Raw genomic sequence first — 22,689 nt, 5'->3', positions numbered from 1 at the left:
AGGGAGTTGGAGGTCCTAAGGAGGAGTAGGCATTGTGGGGTTCTAGAGGTGCTATGAAGGATTGGTTGGCATAAAATTTTTGGGGTATGAAGTTAAACCTTAACATTTGTGAGGTTGGACTTCATACCCAAAAATAGCCCCTCCTCTTATGGTCCAATCTTACCATTTATAGGTCTGGACCTTTTGTGTGTTAATTAATGCGTGTGACTAGTGAACATAAGTGATACACACACATGAATTGAGGGAATAACATAGATTGAACAAGATTCAATCCAACCCACCTTTTGCTTGCATTGAAGTGTATATGGTTCCCTAGTCACCTATGGACTCTTATGAAAAGTTTTGCATTTCCATTGTGGCAAGAAACTTTGGCTGTAAAGCATGGGTGGCTATCTCTTGCCCAACAAAACAAAGGGCCCATGGTTGTTGAGATATCGAGCTCAACTAGTGCAGATACAGAGGATGACACTCTAGAATGACACCTCCATATTTATTCCACTATCATAGTTAATGAGATTATGGTTGATATGGCACTAGTGGTTTACAAGCTCTATGAGACAACCACTAGTGGTATATCGACTCTATGAGAGAAAGCCACTTTGATCTGCATAGTTATAGGGCCAACTCATATCGTCGGTTTTACACTATGGACTATGTATGTTTCAATAGTAGAGTACTTTATCTTATAGTATGTATTCTTATCTTCATGTTATGGTTGTAGATAAGTGCACAAGAAATAGAAAATTCAGCCATCAATCTCTCTTGTGTGCTTGTCTACTCTTGTATGTGTGTGTATGAACAAGTTTGCTTACAAAAAATAAAGTAAAGGAAGTGATACATAGATAAGGGCAACTCCATCTCTTTCCCCTTTGATTCAGTGTAAATCTTTGCAGCAGGTAGCTCCTAGCCAAGGATAGCAACAGTAGGGAAAACAAGAGGGAGGATTGTCATATCTTAGGGAGCCCTATTTAGTGAATCAAAAGCATTATTTTGGACATGTAGAGTCATTTCGGACCCCAACTTGGCCCTGTAAGGTTTTCACATACACTCTGTGGTGTCGACATTGATAGCTTTTCATTATGCAATGTTTTTGTACATGTTTTGCACCCTTCCCTCTTCTTGCTTGCTTGTATGCCATTGAATGTTGCGTGTTTGATGAATGTATGCTAAATAGGTTTGATTGTAGGTTTTCTTCTTGCAATAGGTTCTTCTTCTTCCCTTTCCTTTTGTGAGGCAGAACCATCGTGAGCCATCTCTTCTTGTCTCCATCTAGGCGTGCTAAGAGCTCTACCTTCACCCCATTGGCAAAGAAGCATTACATATGGTGTGACAATACAGTGAAGACGCAATGAACAAGCTAGTGCACACACAATGGGAAGTTACATTTGCGGCTCAAAGGCAAGACCCAACGACAAATGCTTTGGTAAGGCTAAGGTAAGCTCTTGGCTTGAACATATTTAGTGCTACTGCCAAGGACTAGCCTAGGTTGGCTCTATTTATTCGTCCATTCTAGTAGGAGACGTAAGCCCACAATCCTGCACTGCGCGATTAGCCATGAGACCTTCGTGAACCTGCTAGAAGAGAATACAAAAACTCTCCACCCGACCGCTGGATATAAGAACCCTAGCCGGCTTAAATGGCCTTGGCCGTCCACATATGTCCGAACTCCCCTGAACCGCCCAACTCCCCCTAGTCCTACCCGTGTCCTGACACTACTCTCCCCTTTTGGAAGAGTTTTTGTCCTCGAAAACAAAGGTAGGATATTGGGTCTTGAGAGTACTAACGTCCTCCCAAGTTGAACCTTCTTCCGTCTATCCTTCCACTTAACTAGACAATGTTGTCTAATTCTTTGATGAGTTCGCTTCTCTCTTGAAAATCCAAGATGTACTCTGGCTCGTGTGGTAACACTAGAGGCTCAATTAGATCTACAAGAACCCATGTATCCACCACATTGGCATCTTCACCTAGTCATTTCCACATATGACTAACATGAAAAACTGGGTGAACCTTGGAATGTTCTAGCAAAGCTAACTTGTAGGCAACTTTACCTACACACTTAAGTATTGTGAAAGGTCCACAATACCTCAACGATAACTTTGACACTTTGCTCGTCTTCAAAGTTTCTAAACTCGAGGAAACCTTGAGAAATACTTGGTCACCTTTCTCAAATGTGATCACTTTGTGGTCTTCGTCTACATAATGCTTGTAACAATCTTGGGCCCGTTAAACATTTTTCTTAGCGATTTTTAGCATATCGTGATGATCTTGCAGAAAATATTTAACGTTTTGAATTCTTTCAATAGCTAAACCCACAACTATTGGAGATCGGGGTTGAAACCCATACATAAGCATGAAAGGACTAAAGCCTGTAGCAACATGCTTTGCACAATTGTAGGCGAATTCTAAAATTGGTAAGTAATCTTCCCAATTCATTTGCCGTTTACTCAGATATGCCCTTAGCATATCCTCGAGTACTTGGTTGACCCTTTCTGTCTGACCTCACTCTAGGGGTGGTAAGTAGTGCTCATACTGAGTATTGTGTCTAACCTTTTGAACACTGCTTGCTAGAAGTAACTAATAAACTTCTAGTCTATCAACTGACAATATTTGTAAGATTCCTCCCCAGCCTCTCAAAATGTCCAGCATCTTCCCCTGTAATCAATCCCTCTTCAGAAATATAAAAGACTTGTTTCTAACTGTTTTAACCTAGAGAGAGAAAATATTCTAGAGAGAGAATATTCAGATTTTGAATATTTTTGGATAGAAAAATATCTCTTATAATTAAGATAAATTCCCCTGAAACAGAAATTCAAAAAGAATTTTCCAATGTGCAATTGGAATTAATTGAAAATGGGTATAAAGGACCTTAGCCTAAGGGTCTAGATTTTCAGAAATTTTTGGATTATGGTCCAATTAAGGTTCCTATGGGCCAATAGCATCAATCCAAGTGTAGGGAGGAGATAAATCCAATTTGTAAAAGAAGATACCCAAAAATGAGTAAATGCTCACATAAGATGAAGAGTTGAAAATGTACAAGGTTTATTAGTAAAAAACTATGAGCAATATTAAAATGATTCCATTATGACACATATGTAAGGAAGGGGAGTTCTTTAAAGGAGGTGCATATTTCACATAAGATGAAGAGTTGAAAATGTACAAGGTTTATTAGTAAAAAACTATGAGCAATATTAAAATGATTCCATTATGACACATATGTAAGGAAGGGGAGTTCTTTAAAGGAGGTGCATATTTCACATAAGATGAAGAGTTGAAAATGTACAAGGTTTATTAGTAAAAAAAACTATGAGCAATATTAAAATGATTCCATTATGACACATATGTAAGGAAGGGGAGTTCTTTAAAGGAGGTGCATATTTCACATAAGATGAAGAGTTGAAAATGTACAAGGTTTATTAGTAAAAAAAACTATGAGCAATATTAAAATGATTCCATTATGACACATATGTAAGGAAAGGGAGTTCTTTAAAGGAGGTGCATATTTCACATGCTTGAATGAGTTTTAAACTCATAAAAATTGAGATATTTCATCTCTCCTCTCTCCTCATTTAAGTCTAGTTCCAAAAAGTTAGCTTAACTGACCTAAAAATGGTCAAATATTGACCAAACTGATTTAGAAAATTCTAGAATCAGTTTGTTTGGTTAGGAGCTCAATTTTTCCTATAAATAGAAGCCTCCCCCTTGTTGAAAAATATATAGTGTTTATGCATCGTTACTCTACTCCACCTAAGCCAAGAAATGTGAATTCATTTAATAATTCACTAGTTTTTGGAGCTTCCCTCTTTCTTCAATCCCCATTAGTGGCTCCATCAACATACTTAACCAATTGATTGGTTGGGGGCCTCTACCATGAACAAAGTCAAGCAAGTTGTAAGGTAACTAGTGAATATTGATCTTTCTATAATTTCTCAATGTTTCTCTCTTCTCAACCCCTCTCAAGCTTGAGAAGTTTAATTGGTATGGTTTTTTTTTAATGCTATTGAAGTTTGAATAGTAGTGAAGAGTTACATAATTTAATAAATGCTATTGAAGTTAATTTTCATTTATGTTTAAATTCTAATGATTCTTATGTAAATTCTCTCTCTCACTCAAGAAATGGTCATACTCATGACCCGTTCTCAATCCAAATCAAGCTTTTCATAAAGCTTTTCCTTAACCCAAGATTAAGCTATGCTTGAGGCCAAATTAATGGCTTTTTTCTATGCTTTTAGTTTATGTATATTGATGATTCAATCCATTATGGATTAATAATCCAATTAGAGATCATTTTAATTATTTTCTTAATGATAAGCATTATCCCTTAGAAAAATTGAGATTTATCAGTCATAGCAGCAGAGCTATGGCAAAATTTTTATAAAAATTATGCATAAAATAATCTCATTCAAAGCATAAAAAGAGGACTTCCTACCATATTCTAGGAATTATCATCCTAGATTAATTGAAAGAATTTCATTACAATCATGGAGAAATTGAATTTTAATATTATGCATAAAGGATAAGTTTTTATATCAAAAGTGTTATTTTTACCATTTTTATTTCATGCATAGAAGTATGCATAATGGATAAATTTTTATATCAAAAGTGTTATTTTTACCATTTTTATTTCATGCATAGAAGTATGCATAATGGATAAATTTTTATATCAAAAGTGTTATTTTTACCATTTTTATTTCATGCATAGAAGTATGCATAATGGATAAATTTTTATATCAAAAGTGTTATTTTTACCATTTTTATTTCATGCATAGAAGTATGCATAATGGATAAATTTTTATATCAAAAGTGTTATTTTTACCATTTTTATTTCATGCATAGAAGTATGCATAATGGATAAATTTTTATATCAAAAGTGTTATTTTTATCATTTTTAATTTTCATGCATAGAAGTATGCATAAAGGAAAATTTTTTATATCAAAAGTGTTACTTTTATCATTTTTGATTTTCATGCATAGAAGTATGCATAAAAGAAAATTTTTTATATCAAAAGTGTTACTTTTATCATTTTTAATTTTCATGCATAGAAGTATGCATAAAAGAAAATTTTTTATATCAAAAGTGTTACTTTTATCATATTGGATTTCATGCATAGAGGTATGCATAAAAGTTGATTATTTTATTATAAAAGTGTGACTTTTATCATAATTGAATTTCATGCATAGAGGTATGCATAAAAGTTGATTATTTTATTGTAAGAGTGTTACTTTTATCATATTGGATTTCATGCATATAGGTATGCATAAAAGATATTCTTTTTATACTAAAAGTGTGATTTTCCTCATAAATGGATTTTATGCTTAACTTAGATGCATAAGAGAAATTCTTTTATTCTAAAAGTGTAATTTTCTACCAAATTGAATTTATGCATAAGAGGATGCATAAAAGATTGATTTTAATTTCGAAAGTGTTAGTATTCTTAAATGGAATTTATGTATAAATAAATGTGTAGAGAAATCTTATATCAAATATAAGAATTCTCTTTTTTTTTTTAAGATATGAAATGTGATAAGATGTGATAAGAGGTGTATGAGATGTGATAAGAATTGATAAGATGCGTATGAAAAGTGATAGGATGTGATAAGAGGTGTATGAGATGTGATAAGAATTGATAAGATGCGTATGGAAAGTGATAGGATGTGATAAGAGGTGTATGAGATGTGATAAGAATTGATAAGATGCGTATGGAAAGTGATAGGATGTGATAAGAGGTGTATGAGATGTGATAAGAATTGATAAGATGCGTATGGAAAGTGATAAGATGTGATAAGAGGTGTATGAGATGTGATAAGATTTGATAAGATGTGTATGGAAAGTGATAGGATGTGATAAGAGGTGTATGAGATGTAAAAAGATGTGATAAGATGTGTATGAGATGTGATAGAATGTGTTAAGATGAGTTAGGATGTGTTAAGATGTATATGGGATGTGTTAGGACGAGAATGAATGTAATATGGTTGTATGAATGTGATGTGGATGTATACATGTAGATGTATATGTATGAATGTGAATGTTGATGTGGATGTGGATGTATGGATGTAGATACGGATGTGTATGTATGTATGTGGATGTGTATGTATCAGTATGAATGAGGATGTGAAAATGGACGTATGTATGTAGATGTGGATGTATGGATGTATGTATGTAGATGTGGATGTATGTATGTAGATGTGGATGTATGGATGTGATTGTGAATGAAGAGGTGGATGTGAATGTATGGATGTAGATACGGATGTGGATGTATGTATGTGAATGTGGATGTATGAATGAGGATGCGAAAATGGATGTATGCATGTGAATGTGGATGTATGAATATGAATGTGGATGTGTGGATGTGGAAATGGAGGTATGGATGTATGAATGTAGATGTGGATGTATGCATGTAGATGCATATGTATGAATGTGAAATTGGATGTATGATGTGGACGTACGAACATGGATATGTATGTAGAATAATGAATATGAAGATGTATGTGAGATAATGTAGTCTATATGAGTGAATGGATGAGAACGAGTACACACTGAATGGAATGTGGAATAAGTAATGTGGTCCGAGAGTGGATAATATGGAAAGACAAGAGTTCGATTTAGAAACTGTATTTTGTGACTGTTTGTAAATGACTGTTTTATGTCATGAATGCTGGGGAAGCATTTTGACCGTCTTGTGGATTAAGGTCATGAAGACCTAACTGTTAAAGTTGCAACTGCTGACGGAGAGTCAATGGAGGACGTCTCGCGTAGCAAGGTCGACTGAGGTCTTGACCAGCCTCGGTTCGCTTTAAATGGTGAGCTTCCAGTACGGTGGATGAGGGACAAAGGAAGCGGCCTATGAGTGAAGCGCTAGGTCACCTGCGAAGGATCCTAGAGGGTGCTGACCATACGGTGCTCGGGCTCTGGGTCGCCGAAGATACCCACACGTGCGTCGTGGAAGATATTGGAACAAGGAGTAAGAGTTGTTTTCTGAAACCGGGCATGGATATGGTTGACTGACCTTGCTGGTCCTCAACGGATGAGTCCATGGCTCTTTATATGGATCTGTTGGTTGATCTTGCTGATCTTCAACGAGAGTCCATCTTGATAAGTGATTATATTGCCGAGTATTATGGGTTAGGAACTAGGAAACGGCCCCTGTGTGGACAGGTGGTGAGCGTTCTAGTTGCCAATGATGCCATAGATACTCTGATGAAGGAATGATGGGAAATTATGAATCAACCGGATAAATTGGAAGATTGTGATCAGTGGTACTATGGTTTCATTAAAGGATTGTTTTAAAGTTAGCTGATGCTAAGAAAAGGCAATTTCATATTGGGTGTGTAAGTGGTGTGGCTAGTTTTATGTTTGCATGAACTTCCGGCTAGGGGGCCTTGGAACTCTTTTCCTTGGTACCCAGGACAAAAACCTAACCAAATTTCAAATTGGATCCCATCACTACAGTGGTTGGGCGGTTGGCTAACCCATGGGATTGGATGGGGTTAGGCTGGACTGATGGATCCGTAAATCGAGACTCAAAAATTCTGTTATTACGATAGATAAAGTAAATCCCGGACAGAAATTGTTCTATGGATAGGAATCAACGGCTGTGCCTCTTGAATGGGGAAAAAAGCGTTGATCCCAATGATCCAAGTGCAAGTTTCTTCCTTGATCTGACCAAGTATCTTATAGATGTAATTGGATCAGGTCGATCAGAAATGATCTTGACTACGTTAGAGTAAAAAGTTATCCTGGTGGAATCGCCCGTGCCTTCCGGTAAAGGAAGTTTTTTCCGGGTTCGGTTTTGGAACAACCGACGGATTAGTCTCTTATCCGGATATCCGTGGACGAGGCCCCGAATGTGGGACCCCTGTTCCGCGCGAGAAGTGTTATTTCCGCTGCTAGTACCCCGAATCTGTTGCGTGGTGGGAACAGGGCTCTCACAATATTGGCTGGTAACCCATAAAGTCAATAGATATTTTCAATGAAAATCCAAGCTAACTCTAGCGTTTTCACCATTGTTTTAGTTAGAATAAACCGAGACATCTTGGTCAACCAATCCACTTCAACCCAAATGACATCATAGCCTTTGCTAGTTGTAGGTAGACCTATAATAAAATTCATAGAGATGCTTTCCCACTTACCATCAGGGATCTCTAAGGGTTGTAATAGCACGCCTATCTTAAGACACTCAGCCTTATTGACCTGGCATTTTTAACAATGAAAAACATATTCTTGAGCATTCCTGTGAAGTCCAGGCCAATAGAATTGCCTTCTCATGAAGACATAAATCTTCCTAATACCAGGATGACCTGCACTTGGACTACAATGACACTCACAAAGTATTTGGCGCCTAGTGTCAAAGTCTCAGGGTACATACACTCTTCCTTTGTGTAATAGGTGGGAGGGATCCCTACGTGTAACAACTTTCCACACTTGTGTATATGACTGATTAGGTTCGCACTTGCCCTTGAGTGAATCTAAAAATTCACTTTTCAACTTCGTGAAACTCAACGAGTTGACTTGAGACATGCAACTTAAGGCATCAGCCCGACATTGTATCGGCCCATACGATACCTTAATTGAAAGTCGAATTCTTGGAGGATTTTTGCCCATCGAGCTTTACGACCTTTCAAATCAATTTGAATTGTTAACCATTTGATGCTCTCAAGATCAAAGACAATCTCAAACTTAGCACTGTAGAGATAATGTCTCCACTCACCTAGAGCATAAATGATGGCATAAAGCTGTTGGGATCAAGGTCTTTCTTCATGTATGTGTGTGTGAACACATCCCTAAAAATGTGTGAACACTTTATGTGTGTAGTTGTGTGTGAACTTAGATGAAGTGGACCTCTAGTCCTATATATTGTACCCATTACAATCTAATCAAAGACATCATTGAGTCGTGTTAATTCTCTCTCTTGTTCATCTTCTATCTGTGCCTCCCTCTATCAGTATTGATTTTGCTCTAACACAATAGGGATGGCTTTTCTCTTTGAGCCTCCTTAGGATATGGTGGTTGTAACCCTAATCCATGCTAGGGTCCTTAATTGGTATCAGAGCCTTCAATCGACTCTGCAATCGCCTTCAGATGCTCCTTTGCCCATCGGTCGCCAGTAGCAGATGTATCAGCACCTGTCAAATTACAATGACGACTGGCTTCTTTCTTGCATCGAGCGACTGTCAGCACCACATGATCTAAAGCCTTATTCAAAGGCTACACAATCACTAACCTCCACTCGACAACTTTGCACTAGAGTTGGCACCAATTGTGGCCAACTACAGCAGCCGCCTCTGAAACGATTCCGTCTGCTCACGCCCGACAGTACCCGCATATCTAGTTACCGTCTCCCATTTCCTGTTAAGAGTCGCCTTCAATGGACTAAGAGTGACGTAGTCGTAATCGCAAAGCCACACTATCGTGGCTTTAGCGCCTGCCAACTCAACGTCATCGGCTACAGATTTGGTGTTGCTGAAGCTATGGGGTCGCGCCTCTAAAATCAGCGCCCATCGCCTTGCTGCTCTCTTCCGCTGCGCATCTGCAACCAACCATCGCTGGCGCTAGGCGTTGACAATCACGGGATAGAGATAAGGTTCTTTTTTTTTAATAATTTAAAAAAAAAGAAAAAGAAAGAGGTTGTTCACATGGATGCAAACATGGGTAACCATTGGAACACTTTCTTTTGGGTTTCCAAATTAGCATCTACACATGCACGTGTCTACACCAACATAGACTTCTCCATTGCGGTGCATGATATTTTTTGTGTGCGGAACCCAGCATGTGGAAATGCCACCAAAAGAAGGTCTTCGACGACACATGTTTCATGGGAAGAATAATCTTGTGTTTGTTTTTTTTGTAAATCACCTGTGACCACCGTATGATGTAGGCCATGTGTGATATGTAGTTTATGATTTGTATGTGTTGTTGGTCCTTGTTCCTTGTTTGTCCCTACTCATGTAGAACCACTCATCGGCGTGAGAAAAACTCATGACACATGTGAGGTGAGAAGCTACTATTCACGGTTCAAGACTTCTTTAGTGCTACCTGCTGCCACCATTATGCTCCTAGCCCCTATCTCTTGAGGGGGGTTCCTACCCAAGGTGCACCACCTGTGATCATGAGAAACTGGACCATGAGTCCAAGATTTATCCTTGTTGACACAGTAGGAGAGATATCCCTTCAGGGGGATTTGTTGGAAGCAAGGCTATACCCTATGTATCCATGTATGTGTGTGTTGTTTGTGTGACCTATTCCTTGTGTGTTTCTACCCCAAGTGGAACCTAGCTAGCATGTGAAACTAGAAGCTAGATTTATCCATGACACAGTAAAAAAACTAGCATGTGAAACTAGAAGCTAGATTTATCCATGACACAGTAAAAAAAACTAGCATGTGAAACTAGTGTTCTGTCTGCATTTATCCTTGACATAGTATGAAGCAATCCCTTGGGGGGGTTTGTTGGGATCAAGGTCTTGCTTGTATGTGTGTGTGACAACATTCCTAAAAAGGTGTGAACACTTTATGTGTGTAGTTGTGTGTGAATTTAGATGGAGTGGATAAGTATGCATTCAATGCTAGTCTATGAGGTGGATAGACCTCTAGTCCTATATATTGTACCCATTACAATCTAATCAAAGACATCATTGAGTCATGTTAATTCTCTCTCTCTTGTTCATCTTCTAGTCGTGCCTCTCTCTATGCCTCTCTCTATCAGTATTGATTGCTCTAACACAATAGGGATGGCTTTTCTCTTTGAGCCTCCTTAGACTATGTTGGCTATAACCCTAATCCATACTAGGGCCCTCAAAAGCTCACACTCATACGCAGAATAATTTTGTTGAGCTCTATCTAACTTCTTGCTCTCAAAAGCTATCGGTCTTCCTTCTTGAAGAAGCACAGCACCAACTGCATGGTCACTAGCATCCGTTTCAACCAAAAACGGTTGATTAAGATCTACTATTGCCAACACTGGTGCGGTAGCTATGGCAACCTTAAGGCAATCGAAATGTTGGTGAGCACCCCAAACAAAGTTGTGACCCTTAGCCTTTAATTGATCTGTCATAGGAATCACTAACTTAGCATAATCTTGGATGAATTTACAATAGAACCCTGCCAACCCAAGGAATATCTGTAATTCCTCCAAATTGGTTGGATGAGGCCACTTAAGGATTGCCTCTACTTTTGCAGGATCCATTTGAATTCCCTTTGCCAACCCAAATAATGGACCTCTGAGGCAAAGAACTCACACTTGCTCTCTATTGCATAAATTGCGTTTTGCCTTGCAATTCGAACACTAATCTTAAGTGTTGCAAATGCTCTTCTTTGATGGGACTAAAGATCAAAATATTATCAAGAGATACTACAATGAATTGACCAAGATGATACAGGCATAAGACTCTATCCCATAAGCATCATAAATGTAGCTGGAGCATTAGTTAGAACAAATGGCATAACTAAAAACTCATAATGCCCAAATCTGGTACGAAAAGATGTTTAGGCACATCCTCCATGCGGATGCAAACTTGATGATAGCCTGACCTTAAGTCAATCTTGTTAAAGTATCACACACCTTGCAGTTGATCAAAAAGCTTATCAACTCGCGATAACAGATACTTATTCTTTATCGTGATTGCATTCAAACCAGGATAGTTCACGCATAAACGCACAGACCCATCTTTCTTCTTCACCAATAAAATTGGTGATGCCCATGGAGAATTGCTAAGCCTAACGAAGCCCCTGGTGAGGTAGTCAGCAAGCCGATACTCTACCTCATTGGCTTCACTAGCGGTAAGCCTATACGGAGGCTTGTAAACTGGTTTATCATCCTTGAGCACTTCAATTCCATGCTGGACATTGTGCTCAGGGGGCAAACCAGATGGCAAGTCACTTGGAAATACATCATGAAATTCATGCAAAAGACTTTGCAAAGAATTAGAAACTTGTTAAGTGAGCTTAGGAAAAAATTTAGTTTGTTCATTTATTATGTATAACACGAACATATTGTTCACATATGACAGAATTGAGAGATTTAATACTCAAACTGGAATTAAAATCACCACCACTAGCATCATCATGAGACAAAATTGAAGGAGACATGTAATACAAAAAGAGATTTTATATTTCATGAACATATACAAGGTAGTCGACTTCAGCAAAACAAATGAGTGGAGATGGGGGCACATCATGTTCACCTTGCAAATGAACTTGTTTACCATTGACTTCAAAATTAGAAGTATTATCTAGATAACTACAAGAAAGAGATGGTCCTAAATGAAACAACCATTCATGCCTTTTCGATTGCAACTAAAGAACACTTCGCCTGCGAGCTCCGCCTCTCCCCCTCCCGCTGCTTCTCGCCGTCACGCCCGCCTGTCCCCCCCCGCCTGTCCCCCGCCTTCTCCTCCGTCCTCTCCCCCGCCTCCTTCATTGCACCCTTCCTCGCCATCTCCCCCCCGCCTTCTGCCTCGCATCCTCCCCCGCCTTCGCTCCCCCGCCTCCTTCCTCGTTTACTCCCCCGCCTTCTTTCCCCCCCGCCTTCTCCTCCTCCGCCTCCTTCCACGTTTCCTCCCCCGCCATTTCCCCTCCCCGCTTTCTTCCTCGCTTCCCTCCCCCGCCTCTCTACCCCAAACGCCTCCTTCTCCTCCGCCTCTCTTCTCTTCCCCGCCACCTCTCCCCCCTCCGCCTTCTCCTCCGCTGCGCTACTCTTTCCCTCCGCCTTCTCCCTCTCCTCCCCTTCCGTCTCGCCCCTCCCCCCACCGCTAGCTCCCCCCGCCTCAGCTCCCCCCTCCCCCCGCCCCGCCCCCCCGCCCCGCCCCCGCTATCCTGTAGCCCTCCGCCTCTCCTTTTCCTCGCAGGGCTGTGTCCCTCCCGTTGGTGACCCCGGTTTCTGGCTTTTTCCCTCTGGAGGACTCCATGGAAGCCGCTCGGACTACCCCTGCCGATTCCGGTCTCCGTCTGGAGTTCACAGCTGAAGATCTTCAGTTGTTTGTTTACACAGTATCCGCTCTTGAGGCCTCCTCCTTGGTCTGCAAGATAGTGGGTAGCCGTCCGATGCGGAGAGAGCTTCGCGACCTTCTGCAAGGCAGCCTTGTTGGCGTGCCCGCCAAGATCGTCAGCGTAGATTTTTTGGGACGTGGCTACTACCAGGTGGATTTCGAGTCCCCCCAGGCAGCTCAGATGGTGCTGGCTCGGAGCCCCATTGCCCTCCGCTCATCCCGGGCGTTCCTGGCGTGATGGACTCATGGTTTCGACCCCGCTTCTGACCCACTAGCAGGCGCGAGAGGTTTTCCCGTCACTATCTGCTTTCCTGGACTCCGTAGGGAGTACTTGCCCCTCTTGTCATCCATTGGCAAGGCGTTCGGGCAGGTGGTGGAGACGCCTCAGACAACGGCTTCAGTGATAGCTCGGGCAGCAGGACTCCCGACCATTCGTGTTGTGGTTCCGTCACCGGAGTCCCTCCCGAAGACGATCCTCCTCCCTTGTCTTTCTGGAGGACATCTGATACAGCGCGTGGAGTATTCGGGCCTCCCCGGCCAGTGTTACACATACATTCAAGAATAAGTTGATCCAGAAGGGAGCTTCATAGGGATACATAACAACGTGATATGGACAAACCTATATAAATGAAACAATGGTATTGCGTTGTATTATATTGATGAGGAGAAAAAATGAATCTATATCTAGGAATGAGTTGACCGAAAAGGGAGCCTCATAGGATGCATAACAACACGATATGGACAAACCTATATAAATGAAACAATGATATCGCTTTGTATTGAAACATGCATGACAATAAATAAACTTAAATTGAAATCCTAATAAAGTTTTGCTATCAGTAGGCAATAAAGACATTGAAAGCCATACCTTTAGAACGCGAAAGTAGACTTTTAATTGGCAAACATGAGTGTGGAGTTGCATTAGAAAGGTCAAAACTTGAGTGCGACATGATATCTGTGAGATCAAGTATTTGAAGACAGTCGAAACAAACGGAATATTCGGAATATGAAGGGAAGAACGGGTAGAAATGGGTAAAAAATGCAAATGAAATCGGGCAAAATGATTTCTATTATCATCATGGCACAGTTAATATCGGTGATAGTTCTTGAGAACGGGCATATACGACTGCTTTAGCGACCATCTTCCACCAACACCACGTTGATGTAATGATCAAGGTGATGTAATCAATAAAATCAACGAATGCCACATGGCAAGGAGGCCATCATGAATGTATTGTCGCACCATGTTTTCTCGAAGAGCATGTTGTCACACGTGTGATCTTAAGCACGATTTATCTCGCTAATGAGTTGTAACCCTCGCTAATCATTCACATCATTTTTTGATCCCACGCAAGATTATCCATCGTCCAACATTAGTTTTGGCAAACTCTATAAGATATCGTGTCTTCTATTCTCAGTTTTCCATTGCCCAGCATCTATTTCAGTGAGCTCTACAATGTATATTACATCTGGTGATCGGTTTTCCACCGTCCTGCATCTGGTCTAGCAACCTGTATGAGGTATCACGTCCCCCCCTGAGACACGATACAATGTGTTCCTTACGTCTGCACTATGTATCACTTTCTAGGGGATGTATTATGCTTTTTGTATGCATCACTTTCTAGGGACATATTATGCTTTTTGTACGCACTATGTTCTTTGCTTACTTTACTCTAATCTAGGCAATGCTTTTCTAAAATGATTGGTGTGTCCTAAAACACGATACGACTCTCTCTCTCTCTCTCTCTCTCTCTCTCTCTCTCTCTCTCTCTCTCTCTCTCTCTCTCTCTCTCTCTCTCTCTCTCTCTCTGTGGTCCCTATAACTCATCATGTTGTATTGCATCTAATTTCGTTAATTGTCGTGGCACGATACAACACAATGTCTCTCATTAAAGTTATATTTGGTCCATATAACGCAGTGTGTTGCTCATATCATCTATTCAAAACCAGTTTTTGTTTTCATTAATCACAATGCGATATTATTGATTCATCTCATGTTTGTTGAACATATCGCATTGTATTGCTGCATGTGATTCTTTTCCATGTGCTAGTTCATTACAATGCTATATGGTTGATGCATCTCTTGTTTGTCAAACATATCGTGTTGTATTGCATGTGATTCTTTTCCATGTGTTATTTCACATAACACCATATAGTTTATTTATCTATTGACTATTCAACTCATCGTTGTATTATTGCATCTGATTCTATTTCATGTGTTAGTTGTATTGCTTCTAATTTTGTCTCATGTTATGGCATGATACAATGTGATGTCACTTATTGAAGTTATATCTGGTTCATATATCACAGTGTGTTACTCATATCATCCATTGGAAATCAATTTTCATTTTCATTCATCACAATGCGATATGGTTGATACATCTCATTTCTATCAAACATATCGCGTTATATTGCATGTGATTCTTTTCCATGTGCTATTTCGTCACAACACAATATGTCTAATGTATCTATTATCTGTTCAACTCATGGCATTATATTGCATCTGATTCTATTTCATGTGCTAGTTGTATTGCTTTTGATTTTGTTTCATCATGTCATAGCACGATACAACATAATGTCGTTCATTAAAGTTATATGTCATGCGTATATCATAGTGTGTTGCTTGTATAATCCATTGGAAATCAATTTTCATAATGTGATATGGTTGATTCATCTCATGCCTATCGAGAACGTATCGCCTTGTATTGCTTGTGATTCTTTTCCATGTGCTAGTTTATCAAAACGTGATATGGTTGATGCATCTCATGTCTGTCAAACATATCGCGTTGTGTTACATGTGATTCTTTTCCATGTGTTATTTCATCACAACACGATATGCCTGATGCATCTTATGTCTGTCCAACTTATCGTGTTGTATTGCATCTGATTATGTTTCATGTGTTACTTTTCTACAGATAGCACATACTAAGAGCACTGCAATAAAAGTTAATGAGGACCCAGAGGTTGCTGATGAGAAGATGGCATCAACGAGCAAGTACTAAAGGCACCTAGGAAAGGATCCTAAAGAAGAAATAAATGGATAGCCTTAATTCAGGAAGGAATCAAAGATTCAAGCAACATACTTATACACTTAAGGAAATCATAAGAGCCTAGAAATGCAAAAATATAGCTATGCGAAAGCTTCCTTTCCAAAGACTAGTCAGGAAAATTTGCGAGTAATACAACATAGGAAGGAGGTGGCAATCATTGGCCTTGTTGTGCTTGCATGAAGGTGCAGAAGACCAGCTTGTTGAATTTTTTTCAAGACATCTTTATCTTTGCGGCCCATGCACACAGATGGACAAGGATATGCAATCTTTGTGCCGCATTAGATATCGTAGAGATCCAACACTAGAGCATGTAAACATTACAAATCAGAAAATGCATGAAATCTTAGAAGTCTCCCATGCTCGAAAGCTAGCGAAGTTAAGATAGAAGAAGTAACTAATGAAAGATAAACTCGATTGGGTGAAGCAAAGAAGGGGAAGAAAATACAGAACATGGCGATGAAAAAGGCACAACAAAAAGAGAAAAGTGATCAGAAGCGAATGTTTTTTGAGGAAGTAGGTCATGCAAACAATACTGCTTTGCAACAACTTAGACCCTAATTTACTGTGAGGGTAGTTTTGCATAGTGAACTGCAAAAGTTTAGTCTATATGAAGAAGAAATTGACATCTTCCAGAACCCAAGGAGAGAAATGAATGACACAATTATCATTACTCTTCTTAGGTAAGTTCTTACTTTATTGTTATGTTATATTTATATTAACATTTTTTATATTTCCTTGTGACTTATATGTATATATGGTGTGATTTTTTTGTATTTCCTTGTGACTTATATGTGTATATGGTGTTCAATATGATCGTGAGTGGCCTACCAGAAGATATGAAACGAAAGATCTTTATTCTTGACCTTATCATCTCTAATTTTTTATACCGTAAGGATAAGATCTTCCTAGACATCCTAAATTGATTTTCAAGAGTGGACTTTAACACATCAATATTTTTAACACATAAGGATAAGATCTTCCTAGACATCCTAAATTGATTTTATAACAAAAGGTAAGTTAAATTTCTCCAAATACTCGTTATCATAAGTTAAGCAATCACACTATTTTTTTATGAAAGATAGATTTTTGTAGCTCACAATGGAGCTTGGTAATTATTGATATGGTCGCCAAAAATTACTACTGTGCCAATTCTCTCATGTATGCTTCCATGGAACTGTAAAATTTTAAGTGGTTTAATCTTTATAATATTAAGAATATGAATATTCTATGTAGATACTTAGTTGGAATATTGTATGTAGGTCTAATAATAAAGCTTTAAGTGCCGTGGAGGCAATTACATAAGATGCCACTTATGTCGACCAAACAAATTGTTGAAATTGAGGTGACATGTGAGCTAGAGATAAGGGTTGAGAATTATCTGCCAACATTGATGTACAAGCCCAAGAGTGTACCTCCTCATATAAAAGGGGGCCATTTCAAGCAATGCAGAATGAAGCAAGCTCTTAAGTCTCTTTATGAGTATAAGTCTCAATCTTGTAACCTGATTGTGCTTGAGTCTAAAGTTTAATTAGTTTAGGGTATTCATCACATGGTCTCAAGTCTCTTTATGAGTACAAGTCTCAATCTTGTAACCTGATTGTGCTTGAGTCTCAAGCTTAATTAGTTTAGGGTATTCATCATGATTGTGTTTAGGTATCATTCTCCCTAGTTTAAATTAGTATTAATTATGTTATTAATTAGTATAGAATTAGTACACTCTCATCATCACCATATCCATGGGAGCTCAATCCACAATCTTTAACATGATATCAGAGCCAAGTCTCTGTTAACCTATTCCTAGGATTAACAAGAGCTACCACCATTATCTTACATCAGTAGTCTTCCATAGGTTCTAGGTCTAGACTTCAATGGGTTCTTGCTCATCGCACGTGACAAGAACCAAGGAGCTAGAATTGCATTTGAACTAGCTCTACCATGTGGTGGAGCTAGAAATGCATTGGCCTAGCTCTACCATATGGTAGAGCTAGACTTAAATGGATGCTCTGCAAAAATTATCTTTGGGAGGGTGCATTGACCTAGCTCCACCACTTTGACGAGGTAGCTAGGCTTGAATGGATTCTTGGTCCACCACTTTGAAAGAGGTAGCTAGCTCCACCAAATTGTAGACCTATTGAAATCTAGATCTACCATAGGGTAGGATTGAAGTAAATGAGAGGATCTCTAGCTCTATCATCTTAGATTTATAAATAAGATTTTCAGATTCACCAATTGGCCATAATGCGACCACTAAGTAGGCTTTCCAAATTCACCAATTGGTTATGTAAAAAGTGAATTTGTCAATGAACATGTTAGGATCCATAACTTGGTGATTCTAGATTCCAAAGCCCAATTTGGAGAGAGCTACAAAAATAATAAAGGCATTGTATAAAATCAAAAGAACTAAATACTACTAAAAAATGAACCAAGGATATAACAAGTCAAAACATCACCAAATAAAAGTATTGAAGATACAAGGAAAGCCCATTAAGAAGTTACATACTGTCTTCAAAATCCAAAAAATCTCGAGCTGAACGAACTTCACCATGGCTCGATCTTTCCGTGGTATTCCTTGGATTGTTAGTAATAGGCAGAACTGGTTGCTCATTTCTTGACTTTGCAAAGTCAAGAAGCCTTGTTACCATCTTTCTTTGATCTTCAATACTCTCCACTAGGCAAATCACTTCCTTATTTAGTGCTAGCCCTAGCTCGATGATGTAGCCATTACTGAAAAGATCAACAAGCTTGCAGCCTTCTCTGCAATACTTCATAATACATTGCTTGATAAAAAGATTCTTCTTGATTCTTAGAAACTCAATGTCTGGGATAGTTTTAACATCTTCATTATCTATATCAAGAAGTCCAGTATCCAATATTATTGCTTGTGTACCTGGATCAGGAACATCTGCTAGTCCTTGTTGAAAGGCATCTCCCTTGCTGAAAAACACTAAGGATGTGAAGAACTCTATTGCACCAATGCATCGGTTGTCACATCAAAAATGCAATTATACTGTTCCTTTGCTATGCCACTCAAATTTTTTAAAGCATTTTGCAAGTGAATAAAATCTGCAATATTTAGAAAGGTAAGCAACACATACTGGGATGGCAAACATCTACCATCTGCCGTAATGATCATAATGCCGTTCAAAAGATTACAAAATGATTCCACATCCCAATGCATATTTCTTTCCAAATCTTCAGTGTTATCCATAACACATAACCCAATGGAAATTGGATTGTTGAGGTGGCGCTTCAGAGAGTTAAGGTAGATACACCAAAGATCATACATTTAAGACATGAAGAAATGGTGTCCAAATCTCCACTTCAAGAGTGTGTGGTAGTAAGTTAGGATGAAGTCCCAAGTAATGTACTTCATGGACATATTATGAGAGTAGTCATTGTAATAGCATTAGGCCTCTTATGAGCCTAAAGTGCCCGGCCGACCACAGTTTAAGTGAGTGTGAACACTTATGGTCATGTATATAAGTGAATATCTCTACAAAAAACTCTCCCATTGTGCAATAGAGTCTTACTCTTGCTAGATTCTCTCTAATACATGCTAGTGTGTGTGTGTGAGAGTGAACTGAGGTGAGAGGAGAGACGAGTACACGTAGAGCAACGTGGTGGTGTGACAACGCTCGTGGGAGGCTACGGTGGAATTGCTTCTCAAGGAGGTATAGAGCTTGGATACCTCAAGGGTTATGAGCTTGGCCATTGGAAAGATCCTCACGATAGTTACGGTTCACTAGGTAATCTTCTTGTTGAATGTGTTTCAAAGGGGGTTTAGGTGAGCCATAACATTTTTGGCACCGCTGCCACACACGGAGCCATCCCTTAGCTTTTTCCACTGTTTGCTCTCTAATCTATGCATACCCATTTCCCGTTATCCTGATTAATGGTTTCCCATGAAAAAGATATGCTTTGGATGAAGATTTGTGTGATTTTGTGAGAAATAGCTCTCTTTTTTGTTTTGTAAAGAATGCTTTTTTGCTTAATTTCTAGCATAAATCATTATTTTTGTTGTTTTGTTAATCTAGTTTTTAATGTTCCTAGGGCTTGCACATAGAGTGTAGACTTTTGCTTCCATTGCATCAAAAAAGGCAATAGAATGCAATTTTTAGTGATTTTTAGCTCTCTTTAGAGTTAAACATAGAGCTAGAATCGTTAATTTTTGTTTGATTTGTGTGTTTTTTGTTTGATTTGTACGCATTAGAGTGTTAGCAAGTATTAGGAGTAGCTTAATCCTTTAAAAAAATTTACAAAAACTCTTAAAAATCCTTGAAATCGACTAATCTTCCTTAATTGACTAGTTTTTGTCATTAAGGGATGATCAATCCAGTTCAAGAGGCAAAAAAACTCAAAAATGTATTTTTCGGGGTCAAAATTGATCATGTAAGAAGTTGAAATTAGTGTTTTTGAGTGTTTTGAGAGCATCTAAGATGTCAAAATTAGTGTTTTTTGTTATTTGTATGCTTTAGAGTGTTATCAAGTATTAGAAGTACCTTAATCCTTTAAAAAGTTTCACAAAAACTCTTAAAAATCCTTGAAATCTATTAATCTTTCTTAAGTGACTGGTTTTTATCATTAAGAGGTCATTAATCCAATTTAAGAGATAAAAAACTAGAAAATATATTTTTTGGGGTTAAAATTGATCATGTAAGAAGTTGAAATTAGTGTTTTTGAGTGTTTTGAGAGCATCTATAAGCACTAAAACATCTAATTGCATCAATTGGAAGAATTTTTCTCTCTTTTGCTTAATTCTACAATAAAAGAAGTGACTAAAATTAAAAGTTTAATTAATCTTTAATTATAGACTAATTTACACATTAGTTGATGCACATAGCTTAGCAATTCCATGTCCTATCCAATGATGTGCTCAATGGTGTGAATTAATTAGTCATTAGCACCAAGGTACATGCGTTGAACCTTTGCTTTAGTGGGAAGGGCTAGTCGATGGTTCATCACAATGATGCCGGTGATTAAGACAAACTTCATGACTTTGAAAATAGCCTTTATCCACGGATTTTCAAGAGAAGGTGACCGGTGGAGTGCAGCAAGAGAATCTATTCGATTGAGTGAAAACAAAACAAAACCATTAGAGATTTTATCCTTCAGATAAAAATCTTGGACTCACGATGTGAGCCATGGGAGAAACTAAACAATGCTCAATTGAAGAGATGTTTCATGAGATGGGCATAAAGCAAAATAGCTTATGCAACTTGATCATTGTATCCAATCTGAAAACATTCGATCAATGTTGTAAAGAAGCAATACGTTTAGAAGATAACATAATTGAGGATGATCATGATATGAGATGTTCCTCATCTAAACCAAGTGAAGCAATTGCTAAAAAAAATTTGATCTTGGAACTATCATTCCCTGAATTCTAAACAGCCTTACTTAAAAGCTTGGAACCAAAATCTCCAACAGAGGATGAGCTCCCTCAAAACCAAACATCCTTAATGCCTCTCAGAGTGATGGACAAAATGCCTTGTGTTCATTGCCACCACTACGTCCATCCCAATCCCAAATGTGCATACAATAGGCCTATCTTTATGTACAGCATATATTGCAAAACCTTTAGTCACGACACACCCCAATGTCCCAAGTCACATACAATTAACTCAAAACCTCCATCTCCCGTGCCCCATACAGAAACAGTCCAAAGGGTAGAAACTTCTCAAGAAGCAATTAAGCAATACTTCAATGTTTCTATTGTCGTGGACCGCACAAAGTCGTAGACTACACAGTTTGGAATACTTCTATACCTATCGTCTCATTGACACTTTGCAACCCATATTTGAACAATGCGACATCGATCACATATTCCAAGATTGCTGAGTTGCTTCAATTGTATCACAGAATACAACTCTTAACATCTTGAGTGTGCAAAACGGACAATTGTCCATGGTAACCTTGAATGTGCTTACACTCTTACAAGCTAAGGCATGAGAAACAATTTAAAAAAAATGAAAAAGAACACACTTTGAAATGGGTATAAGAGCATGTTTTAAAGCAAAAAAAAAAAAAAGAGGATGCAAACCCTTCTAAACCTTAAGAAAAACAAGGGCCAACAAACTATCGAAACCAAGGTTGAAATAAAGGACAAGGGAAGGAGCCTGTGGCAGTCCTAACCCCAAAAGAGCCAAAAGCTACACATGATGTAGAAGCATCCACCTCAAAGGCTACCCCTGATACCGCAAAAGCCACATGTGCAATACATGATTCAAAAGCCCGAAAGAAAGTTTATTCTCGTTTCCAAGGGCAAACATAATGAAAACTTGATGATCAAGAAAGTAAGAAGATGAAACAAGTTCTAGTACATCACTTAGTGAGGATGAAACAAGTTCTAATTCATTACTAAGTGTACCTTACAGACCAATCAAGAAATTAGAACCATCCCAACTTGAAAATCATGATCACATGACATATGCGCAACGCAAAAAGAAAGCTCAGGAGAGAATGCTTAGCATTGTTGAGTGTCATACAGGATCACCAGTTGTGATTGAACCTCATAATATCAAGCCTGAAAAAAAAACCAAAATACAAAAATCGGAGGATTATCGCTTTCCCTTCTTTCAAGAGAAAGATGTACTCGCTACTATAGAAGAGTAATTAGGGGCAAATTGCACGAATGAGGCGGTTGAAAAAGCACATGAAGAA

The sequence above is a fragment of the Cibotium barometz genome, chromosome 45, assembly GCF_041138505.1.
Source record: "Cibotium barometz isolate CiBa-2024 chromosome 45, ASM4113850v1, whole genome shotgun sequence".
NCBI classification, from domain to species: domain Eukaryota; kingdom Viridiplantae; phylum Streptophyta; class Polypodiopsida; order Cyatheales; family Cibotiaceae; genus Cibotium; species Cibotium barometz.
Note: the sequence above shows the minus strand (reverse complement) of the source record.